Consider the following 12,765-nt stretch of genomic DNA (forward strand, 5'->3'; position numbering starts at 1 on the left):
CAGTTTTAGCATTTCTGATCTTCTGAGCACTTGACTTTCCAGCATCAAAGTTGTTTCAATATAGACTTTTGTATGGAATAAATAAGCACAGTGCAGCAGTTTCTTGACTACTGTTAACACAGTAGGTCCCACTCAATAGATCAATGATCAGTAGTTTGGACAAATTATTCCTGTCTGAGAGTATAAGTGTGTCTGATAAAGAGAAAAGATGGCCATTACTACGTGTGATGTTAGCCCCTCTGCAGTTTATATCAGGGCTTGAAAAACGTTCTTGAGAAGAACATAAATACTGCAACCCTGAGATCTTGTCTCCATGGGGAAGCTGACTAGCATACCTATAGCTGAATAAGCTATTCCACTAAGGTTCTGTCAGTCATTTTCTCCATGTGGATAAGCCCTCAGTTTTTGTAGTAACCTTGAGAGTGAAGGGTAAGAAAACAATACATACATAAAACCCCCTGATTTTGTTTTATTCATGGGACTATACAATACAAGAAAATATTTCAACCTAGACAGCCAAAAGTACTTTCATTCTAGTTTAATAGATCCACTGATCAAAAATGTTATTTGACTTCTAATTCCTTCCAATCCTTTTTTTCTCAAACATGTGCGTCTTCTTTTTAAATCTAACATATATTGAAGAGTGTCTTAATATTGTGGCTGTGTGGTACTTTAAGATTGTGATAGAATATTTTATATGCCACTCCCACACCTTGATAAAAGTTTTTTAAAAATCTCTGAACTGTGAATGTATAGCCAAAAAAAGAAGAAAAGATAAATGAGTTAAATTAAGCACTAAATCAGAAGGCAAATCTGTTGTTTGAAACAAAGACCTCCATTGAGAGTGAACAGGTGAATAAAGCAGCTGAATATACCAGGAATCAGAAGGGAAAACAAGATCAAAGGAAGAACACCAATCTCTATTCTTTAGAAGCAGGAATCTTTTGAAGAAAAGCAATTAAAGTTGGAGCATGAAGGTGGAAAGCAGACCAAATTTCTACCCCTCTTTTCTGGTAAAAGTACAAAAGGCTCCAGAAAGGTTATTTGTCTGGCTAAAATATCATCTCATGGCAAATTTTGCTGCAAATCCTCGTTTTCTTAGTGTGTGGCTGAATGTGAAATCTAAGCTAACTAACCTTTTGAACTGCTGACTCTTAAAAACTGAGAATTAAATTTCTTTAGTATTTCTTATGATATACAAGTAATGAACATGCACTCATGTGGCTGCAGAAGTACCTATGTGGAGACCTGCTATAATCTTAGAAGCAATATGAATGTCATTTTTAAAATGTGGCCCTGCAAATCATAGGGCATGGACTTGACATACAGGTAAATGATAAGCGGATGATGAGTACATGGTGATGGATCTTTATGACATTCAATCATTATTCATGAATTTTCCTATCTGTGCCAAACACAGAATAAGAGGTCAGTCACAAGATGATATACTGAATATTGATGGGGCGAGTATATGGAAAATACAAAATAATTACATTTTCCTTTATATATGCATTATTGATTTGGTCTTAAGTATACTTAAGAAAATTATATGCTCTTAATATCAGTCAATTATCTTCATACATATTTTCTCCAGCTATGCACTGATTTTTAGTGCCCATTTTAAGTTTTGAAGTGGTCAAAATTCTCTCTCATATTTTATCAGACAGTGTTTACATTGGATATATGTCTTTAACAGGAGTATATATTGCATCATACTTTTCTTGAATATTTTACAAAATGCGCTTCCTGAGAAGGTTACAGATGCTCCATGTTTCACTATCAAGGGACTATATTATTGATCAACAAAAGGGCTTGGATTTAAGTTTCTGCAAAACTTTCCCATAGGGAAGGCTTCACAGAATATAAATCGCTTGTGGAGGGACCTGTGAAGCAGAACCACTGCATGAGGAAGCCATTCAAGAGATGCAAACCCACTGCATCATGGAGAGCCCAGAAAGTAGGCATTCTGCAGCTCTCAGGAAGGTAGAGCAGGGCAGGATGGATCTGCCTCTGTGCGGATTCTTCCATCCTCCTCCACTGGAGGGAAGGGCAAGGGAATACTAATTCAGCACTGGGGTAGCTTTATCATAGAATATAGGACTGGAAGGGACATCAAGAGGACATCTAGTCCACTCCCCTGCACTCATGCAAAGACTAGATATTATCTAGACCAGTGATGGGCAACCTGTGGCCCATGGGCTACATGTGGCCCATTAGGGTAAGCTGATTGTGGACCTCAAGACATTTTGCGGACATTGATCATCTGCAGGTAGTTCCTAGGGGCCATGATTGACCATTCCTGGCCAGAGGGAGCTTCATTAAGCAGCAGCCAGAACGTCCCTGTAGCCCGTCGCTTCACACAGCTCCCATTGGTCGGGAACAGCAAACCATGGCCACTGGGAGCTGCGGGGGGCTGTGCCGTCAGATGGTCAACATCCACAAAATATCTTTAAAAGCAGCAAAGAGTTCTGTGGCACCTTGTAGACTAACAGATGTATTGGAGCATGAGCTTCCGTGGGTGAATACCCACTTCGTCGGATGCAAAATATCTTGCGGCCCCGCAATCAGCTTACCAGGATGAGCCACATGTGGCCCTTGGGCCACAGGTAGGGTGACCAGACAGCAAATGTGAAAAATCAAGACAAGGGTGGGGGAGTATATAAGAGCATATATAAGAAAAAGACCCAAAAATTGGGACTGTCCCTATAAAATCAGGACATTTGGTCACCCTAGCCACAGGTTGCCCAGCACTGATCTAGACCATTCCAGACAGGTGATTGTCCAACCTGCTCTTAAAAATTTACAATGATAGAGATTCCAAGACCTCCCTAGGCAATTTATTCCAGTGCTTAACCACCCTGACAGTTAGGAAATTTTTCCTAATGTCCAATCTAAACCTCCCTTGCTGCAATTTAAGCCCATTGCTTCTTATCCTATCTTCAGAGGTTAAGAAGAACAATTCTTCTCCCTCCTCGTTGTAATAAACTTTTATGTACTTGAAAACTGTTATCATGTCCCCTCTCAATCTTCTCTTTTCCAGACTAAACAAACCCATTTTTTTCAATCTTCCATCATAGGTCATGTTTTCTAGATCTTTAATTATTTTTGTTGCTCTTTTCTGGACTTTTCCAATTTCTCCACATCTTTCCTGAAATGTGGCACCCAGAACTCGATACAATGCTCCAGCTGAGGCCTACTCAGCATGGAGTAGTGCAGAAGAACTACTTATCATGTCTTCTTACAACACTCCTGCTAATATATCCCAGAATGATGTCTGCTTTTTTGGCAAAAGCATTACACTGTTGACTCATATTTAGCTCATGGTCCACTATGACCCTAGATCCCTTTCTGTCCTAGGCAGTTATTTCCTATTTTGTATGTGTGCAGCTGATTGTTCTTTCCTAAATGGAGTACTTTGTATTTGTCCTTATTGAATTTCAGCCTATTTACTTCAGACCATGTCCATTTTGAATTTTAATCGTATCCTCAAAAGCACTTGTACCCCCTCCCATCTTCGTATCATCCACAAACTTTATAAGTGTGCTCTCTATGCCATTATCTCAATCATTGATGAAGATATTGAACAGAACCAGACCCAGAATTGATCCCTGCGGGACCCCACTCATTATGCCCTTCCAGCATGACTGTGAACCACTGATAACTACTCTCTGGGAACAGTTTTTATATCAGTTTTCACCCACCATATAGGAGCTGCATCTAGGTTGCATTTCCCTAGTTTGTTTATGAGAAGGTCATGTGAGACCAGATCAAAAGCTGCTAAAATCAAGATTTACTAAAGTTAAGGTTTCCTCATCCTGTCCCCCCATGTATCACCCCAGTACCCAGCCCAGCTACTAAGACTGAACTCTGGAGTCTTTATTTGTCCAAGACCATGCTTGCACAGTCTCCACAATAACACTTCTTTAAGTCTATGTCAAAAATAGTCACATTTTACTCTGTATTCACATCAAAAGCTACGTTGAATTCATTTGTCTCCTTTTTATATAGTTTGTTGTCCTTGTCACTCAAACAATTTATCCCAGAATATGAATGCTAAATATATTCTGTGAATAATGGCAGAAATCTGACCTTTCCAGAATGCTAAATTTTGATTGACTGGTTCAGCCTAAACTAACATACTTTTAGGGACATAAAAGTATTTGTTGTGAGAAACAAAGCATTTTCTATTATCAAAAACCTCAAGTAAAGCAGTGAATGCCCAACAAACATGTCTGGAATACATAAACAGGCCAGGCAATGAAAATACAGACTATTGAAAAGGTCAGGGAGCTGCAGTAAGGTATTTCTCTAGCAAAGCATGTCTTCAGCAGACTGTCACAATTCCCTGAAAAACAAACCAATACACCAGGCTTCCAAGCATTCATTTCCCTTCTGATAAATAATCTAACAATTTGAGATGCTACAGGATTATTTTATTAATATAGTTCCATATCCTGCACTATATGCACTTACTCTGTCAAAGCTCTCTGTATCTTGTATGCCATAGTCCTGTGGCATCTGTGCACCTTCCTGTGTTTCATGCATTTATCCTCATAACACGATTATGAGGTAGGGAAGTACCATTATCTTCTTTTTGCAGATGAGAAACTGAACCACAGAGATGCTAAGGCCTAGATCCACAATGGGATTTAAATGTTGCAATGCTCAGTGTTGCGAAACCTAACTCTTAGGCACTACAAAAATCACTGGAACATGAAGGTAATCTACAAAGCCTGAGTTAGGCCCCCTATACGATGCACGGTGAGATAGCAGCACCTAAGAATGCAATCCACAAAAGACAGTACTCTAGGCAGGGAGCAGCCTAAGCTAGCCCATGTTGAAATGGTAAGTGCAATCCCGCTCCTGGAGATAGGTGCCTAAGTCCAGGCTGCAGGGAGACTCCTATCTCAGCAAGTGACCCACAATCAGAAGCCCCTCTCCTGGAGTCAGGAAGTTTACGCACCTAAGTGTTTCTTGTGAGAATGAGTTAGGCACTGGTCTCACTCTATACAAAAGCAGCTGGAGCTGTCTGCCTTAGTACTGATTAGAGCCCTTGCCTGGAGACCTAGCTTACAGGGCAGTGCACATATTACTAAGCTGTGGAATAGTCTGATGTGTCGCTCTCTCAATTTCTCCTGTTGAAGCTGCTCCACTATGTACAAATACTTAAAGAGTCATTGGGCCAAAAAAGACACTGAGCATGAGAATGATTTTGTAGTCTGGTGGTTATGGCACTCACTAGAAGAGCCAGGGTCAAATACCCCTACTTCAATGACTTTTTGGTTATACCCAGTGGAACAGCTTTAACAGGAGAGATTGAGATCCCTAGCTCAGTGGTGACAGGATGCTCCTAAGGGAGATGAGAGACCCTTGTTCACAACTTGCCCTGCTCAGGCAGAAGGGGAAATTGAAGTTGGGTCTTCCACAGGACTGGGCTACAAGTCCTCCTCTGACCAGAGATTGAATGAGATCCAGTAGTGGCTTCTGAGCACACCTCTCCACTCTAAATTCTCAGCCATGAACCCTCTCCTGGGATTTCGCCAGGTCAGCCCTTTCTCACAAAAAAGTTAGAGAGAGAGAGATCTACCCTGATTAGGTCACTCACCCATGATCAAGGAAACCTGTTTTCAAAACTCTGCTCTGCCTGCTTTGAAACAGGTGTCTCACATCCAGTGTGAGTGCACCAATCACCAGGCTATTGGCTGTGCTTGGGTAGGTGTCTCTCAGCCTCTCCTGGTGAAGCTGTACTGCCTTCCATTGGACTGCTCCCAGGAATGAAGATCTGCACAGGACAAGGTAAACTAACCAGGCTGTTATTAACAAGGCTTTGCCAAAACACACTGCTCTCAGCAGCATAGCTCAGTGTACACGCACACACACAGTTTATCAGTCACTTTCTGTGCCTTTCTTAAAGGGGCAGTGTATCAGCTATCTAACTGTGCGAGAACACAATACTCCACACACACCCACACACACACCCACACACACACACACCACCCCCATAAACAAAAGAAATTTAGACATGCCATTACAAATATTCCTGCTCAATAACAGTATTAGGAGGTATTATAGTCCTTACACTCTTTGGGTTTAAATCTTCTCCCTTATCTGGAGTGAGTGTTGCTTGTTGTATTTGTAGGCACAGCCACAGGGTCAGTGGTGAGCTGCAGACGTTCGCACCGGTTCGCTAGAATTAGACGCTGGTAGAGAACCGGCTGTTAAAGAGCCAGGCAGGTAGGAGAACAACTTTGGTCCGTGGGCTGGATGTGGCCCACGGGACCGCCCTGTCCCCCACCTGAGCTCCCAGGATTCCCTGCTTCCTCCCCCCAAGGGCCACAGAGTGGTCAGCCGCCCTAGGCAGCTCAGCTGAGCTCCAGCTTGTCCTGCTGCTTTGAGTGGCCAGCAAAAGGGGGAGGCTGCGAGCTCCAGGGCCGCCCGGGGGGCAAGTGGGGCAATTTGCCCCGGGCCCTGCAGGGGCCCCCTGCCCCACGAGGATGTCCCCCCATCCCTCCCCCCGCAGAGCTGCAGCATGGCCAGCCGCCAGCAGCTGAGCAGCTCAGCTGAGCTCCAGCTTGTCCTGCTGCTTTGAGCCACTGCCAAGATAAGGGGGTGCTGCGAGCTCCAGAGCAACCCTGGGAGCAAGTGGGGCAATTTGCCCCGGGCCCTGCAGGGGCCCCCTACCCCACGAGGATGTCCTCCTTCTGCCCCCGGAGAGCCGCAGTGTGGCCAGCCGCCAGCAGCTAGGCAGCTCAGCTGAGCTCCCAAGTCCTCCTGCTGCTTTGAGGGGCTGGCAAGGTAAAGGGGCGGGGGGAGCTGCAAGCTCCAGGGCCACCTGGGGAGCAAGTGAGGCAATTTGCCCTGGGCCATGCAGGGGCCCCCTGCCCCACAAGAAGGATGTCTTCCCCCCCCCCGGCCCCGACTCCACCTTCCCCCATCCCCCGCTCAAAGCATTGTGCATTTTTTAGTTCGGGGAGTGCTGTAGTGGGGACATGTGTATAGTGTGTGTGCCAGACAGAGCTGCTTGTTGCAGTGCGGCTGTGTAGCAGGGGAATTGTGCAGCTGGGAGAGGTTCTGCACAGTGGTGGGTGTGAGGGCTGGGGGTTGTGCACTGGGGAGGGATGTATAATACTTGGGGTTGTGCAGTTCAGGTCACTTATGGTGTCTATGGGAGGAGGAGTGTGTTGGGTTGTGTTGCTGGGAGTGAGGTGCTATATGCTCTGCTGGGCCTGCACAGGGTTCTTGCAGCCCAATGGATTGCTTGTTGAGTGTGGTGTAGATCGGGGCTGTCGTGCAGTGGTTGTGTAGCTGTCGTGCCTTGGGTTGGCTGCCTAGGGCTCCTGGCAGCCAGCAGCTTGTTTGCTGAGCTATAATTTATAAACCTCCGAATGCAGCTCCTGGAGGAGCCTGTGTGATGAGGGCAGGAGGGAAGGATGGACCCAGGAGAGGATGTGTGTGGTGGGGCTCTTTTTATCCTCCAGGGGAGAGTCAGCCCCCAGTTATGCCTCTTGGTGGGTTCAGATCTCTCCTGCAATAGCATTTGGTAAGGAGAGCGGTGGCTAGTGGGGCAGGGTCCGTGGTCCTGGGTTAGGGTGACCAGATGTCCCGATTTTGGGGTTTTTTTTCTTATATAAACTCCTATTACTCCTCACCTCCTGTCCTGATTTTTCACATTTGCCGTCTGGTCATCCTACCCCTGGTAAGCCAAATGGAGCAGCTTGTGCCCGGGTAGCACTTGGCAGTGCTGTGCCCGGTGGCCGTCTGGGGCTGGCTGGCAGCAACTAGCTGTGGAGTTTGCAGGCAGTTGCTGCAGCCATCCAAGTATCTGCACACACATTTTGTCTAGGTCACTTTCTGCAAACAAGCTGCCAGTTGGAGTTCTCAGAGCCCCAAGCGGACTCCAAAGAATCCACCGAAGACCCAGAGCACCGCCGGGTAAGTAAAAATTAGAAAGGCGCCTCTAGTCAGGGAAGGGATTCTCACTGTGCACGGGGCGCAATTTGGGGGAATCGATGGAATCGTCCTAAAGCTAGCCCTGACAATGTTTGCTCCCAGGGTAGTTTATTAATTATATTAAAGGGTCGCACTTGCCTCATTCGTTATGTTGATATCGCATGTGAGTCAAATGTCATTGCTCCCAAAGTTTGTCTTGTTGAGAAAGAGAGACAACATCTTGTTTCTTGTGTTAATTAATTGAAGTAGCACTTGCCTTGTTCAGGCACTTGTGCAACTGTTTTCTATACAATTCAACACGACCAGTCATAGTTGGTCTGTTTGCTTCTAGTAAATTGTGTGTGATATTTCGGTGTGTAATACTAACTGGACTGTTATTCGAAGATTAAAGTTTTCTATTCAATATTATATACTCTTCATAATGAAACGCCAGAAAAGCATTAGTGACTGGTTTTCCAGTAAAATGACAAAATCATTAGTCAGTAGTTCGAGTAGTGAAAATAATGATTTAATTACTGAAAAAGCTGATGACAATAATTTTGGTGAATAAAATATCTTAAATGTTGAGTCATCTGAAAATGTGTCCATAGTGGAAGAGGATTTACATGATTGTGAAAATGTAGTACCCAATTGTTGGACTTCCGAGCAGGCACAATATTTTTTAAAGAAATATTATGGCTTGATAATTGAAGGCAAAAAACTTGGCTGTTCCCACTGTGCAAAGACGTCACATTTGGGGGTCCTTGGAGGAAAATCTTTACACATTTCTTCGGAACAGCAAAAGTGTACTATTAAAGCACCTGGAACTGATAAAAAAGTTCAGCAAGCTTCATTAAGAAAAAAAGTGAAGGAACATTTCGAATCAAGCTCTCATTTGAGAGTTATAAATATTTTAAATGAATCTAAAAAAGAACCTCTCACTACAGTGATTGATAAAGTTACTGAAAACAAATTACAATAACCAGCAAAATTTTCAACATCGTTTACAGCTTAGTAAAAAGAAACTGACCAATGTCAGATATGGAGGATGAAGTAGAGCTACAAATTAAGAATGAAACTGATTTAGGGAACTGCCTACATTCTTGATTTTCGGCCATCAGAATCGTAGAACATATTGCTGAATTAATAAGAAAACAAATTTTTAGTAAAATCATCAAAAACTATTCAAAGATTTGTATTATTATTGCTGAAGCTTCTACAATTTCAAGTAAAACTGTGTTTGTAATTCTTCTAAAATGTGAATTACAAGATTCTTCACCAAAAATTTTTCTCGATTTAGTGGAATTAGAATCAGCAAAAGCAGAAAATATTTATAATGCTTTGAGACATACGTTAACTGATACAGGATTTGACACAGAATGTTTAAAGAAAAATTTAATCGGATTTTGTTCTGATGGCACAAGCACCATGCTTGGACATAAATCTGGAGTTGCTGCAAGACTGATTGAAGATTTTCCAAACATTATAATTTGGCATGTTTGAATCATCGGCTACAACTGACTTTAGATTATGCTATAAATGATAAAAATGAAATAAGCCTGTCATAAACAGATGGTAAAGGGTTAATGACTCTTTTACCTGTAAAGGGTTAAGAAGCTCAGTGAACCTGGCTGACACCTGAGCAGAGGACCAATGGGGGGACAAGATACTTTCAAATCTTGGTGGAGGGAAGTCTTTGTTTGTGCTGTTTGTTTTGTTCGTTGTTCTTTCCTGGGGCTAAGAGGGACCAGACGTACATCCAGGTTTTCTCCAATCTTTCTGAATCAGTCTCTCATGTTTCAGAATAGTAAGTAATAGCCAGGAAAGGCGGATTAGTCTTATGTTTGTTTTCTTAACTTGTAAATGTATCTTTTGCTGGAAGGATTTTTACCTCTGTTTACTGTAACTTTGAATCTCAGGCTAAGTGGGGGGATGTCCCTCTAGGTTATATGAATCTGAATACCCTGTAAAACATTTTCCATCCTGATTTTACAGAGATAATTTTTACCTTTTCTTTCTTTAATTAAAAGTTTTCTTTTTTAAGAACCTGATTGATTTTTTCCTTGTTTTAAGACCCAAAGGGATTGAGACTGAACTCACCAGGGATTGGCGGGGGGAAAAGGAGAGGGGGAAGGTTAATTCCTCTTTGTTTAAGATCCAAGGAGTTTGGATCAGTGAAGCCTCTCAGGGTAACCCAGGGAGGGGAAAGTCTGGGGGGAAAAAGAGGACAGGGAAGGCTAATTTCTCCTTGTGTTCAGATCCAAGGGGTTTGGGTCTTGGGTTCCCCAGGGAAGGTTTTGGGGGAACAGGAAGTGTGCCGAACACTAGCGTACCAAATGTAAGCTGATAATTAAGCTTAAAAGTGATCATGCAGGTCCTCACTTTTTGGACGCTAAAGTTCAAAGTGGGGAAAAAACCTTGACAAAGCCATTTCAAGATTTTTTTGGACAAGATTTATGCAATTTTTCATCAGTCAAATAAAAGTCAGTTTGAACTTAAACAAGTTTCTGAAGAACTGTACATTGAAATCATCAAAATAGGCCATGGTTTTGGTCCATGATGGGCTTCTTGTAGCCTTAGAGCTGTCAAAGTGGTCTGGAGAGCTTATCCAGCTCTTTATACTTACTTTTCCAAAAATCAGGAATTTTCTGGCATGGCAAAAATATTGAAAAACAAATAATTTTTAAAAGCCTTGGCATTAATGATTGACATTTTGGATGAACTTGCATTATTATCAAATGCACTGCAAGCGAGACAATTGAGTTTAACAAAGGCAGATAAACTAATCAAATGAACGACTGGTTTTTTTCATACAATTAAAAGATAGTTTTGGTATACACGTCAATAAAATTAATGAAATGATAGAAAGTGATGCTTTTAAATGCATAGAATTTGAAGATAATGTAAGGTTTAAATCACTGCCACAAGACAAAGTAATAGAGTGCATTATTGAAAAACTGAAGGCAAGGTTATCAAATGAAAAGCACATTACATATAATGAAGATAATTTAGGTCATTCTCGTAATACACCTAAAATAGTTGAATTATTCAATGTTATGGATCCCACTTCATGGAATATTGAAGAAGTCAGGTTATCTTGGAAATCAGGAGAAAAAAAAGTGCATGAATTAAGTAAATTCATAAAATTTGTTGTCAATTTAAATGATTTTTGTGGCTATGTAGACAATAACATTCAATCAAAAAATCTTCCTGATCTGGAAACAATAAGGAAAGCAAAGCATATTATGAACACAATTGCAATTAGTTCTGCAGAAGCAGAAAGAACTTTTTCGTTGATGAATATTATTTGTAGTAATAAAAGGACGAATTTAACAATTAAACATATCTCAAGCTTTATGACCATCAATTTGTTGGGAAAACCACTAAGTTCCTGGAACCCAATAGCATATGTTAAATCATGGATGAGAAGTCATCGATCTGCATTAGATATCAGAGTTCATGTATCCAACACCAAAGATTATGGAGAAGATCAAGAAGCCATTTGGAAATTACTACCTAATTAGTAATAAATGTACTTAAATATTCTTTAAAATGTTGTTTATTCTTGCATTGTATACTTCAACATCAATATACTACTTTTTTTAATAACTGAAGTAGTTCACATGTAATATTTTAAAATACAAGAATAACAGACATTTCATTCTTTATTATTGTTTGCTTACTCATACATCTCTTTATATTTTCTTCTTTTCAAATGTATTTTAAATTCATGTAATAAAGCAATACTTTGTTTCTATTGTAATAAACGTGTAAAAATGTTTTTTTTATTGTTAAGTATGACTCCCAATGATTCAATGCATTGCCATTTCTTATGGAGAAAGGTACAAAAAATACATACTGTGGTCGAACATCCCTTAAATCAGAACTTTTTATATGGAACCGATTGTTAAGACTTTGGCAGCTCATCACTGCATAGTGTTATCGTGTGATTGTGATTGTGTTGGTTGTAACTCTGTTGTCTCTTCTCTCTGGTGCTGCCACATACAGGAATGTCATTGATTATGATTGTAACTCCTATCAGTCTTTGGAATATTTCAGGCACCTTTTTTCTGAATATGGTGCAGAGGACACGCCAAAGGGCTTACTTTTGAAGCACCACCTTCCACACAAAGCGTTGAAAGTGGTTAATTTGCTTGTCCAGTCTGATCTGCCAATATCCAGATCTAGTACATTGAATACACTTCCTGCAAACAGTTTGAGAGTGATGTCATTTAGGATTCTAGGCTGTAGTGTTCCTACATTATTGCTTTGGTCAGATCTTGCAAGTCTGAGCAAACCTGGATCACCCCAGTGTTTTTTTCTTTTCTACTGCAACCATCAACCTAACCTAGTCTGATGGTTCCTCCTCCTTTTCAATTATATCTAGCGGTTCCTTCTTCACTTTGGACCTTATGGTTAATGGCAGACATCATGATGCATGCACTACTGGCACTGCATTTGTAGATAGATTAATTATGCAGTATCCTGGTAGACATCCCTTGCCTTCAAACACACCAGGAAATCTTTTCTTAATTTCCTCAGCTTTGAGATGTCCTTGTATGGATTCCACTGACAGTAGGACTTTTATCAGGCGTAATGATTTTAAAACTGTCTGTCCTAATTCTGGTTTTGCTGTCATATTTATTATACAGAAATCAAGATTCTAACATTTTTTCCTTGTACTTGCATTTAACATTGCATATCCCCACTATGTAGAGTGGATGCCCTCCATATATTGCTAGTTGCACTGACATAGGTAATATTAGTGTCATAATGGGTGATAAATTCTTCCTATATACTGTCTCAGGGATGAAGTTTACTTGAGTCCCAGAGTCA

Source organism: Gopherus flavomarginatus, chromosome 1 (genome assembly GCF_025201925.1).
Source record: "Gopherus flavomarginatus isolate rGopFla2 chromosome 1, rGopFla2.mat.asm, whole genome shotgun sequence".
In the NCBI taxonomy this organism is placed as follows: Eukaryota; Metazoa; Chordata; order Testudines; family Testudinidae; genus Gopherus; species Gopherus flavomarginatus.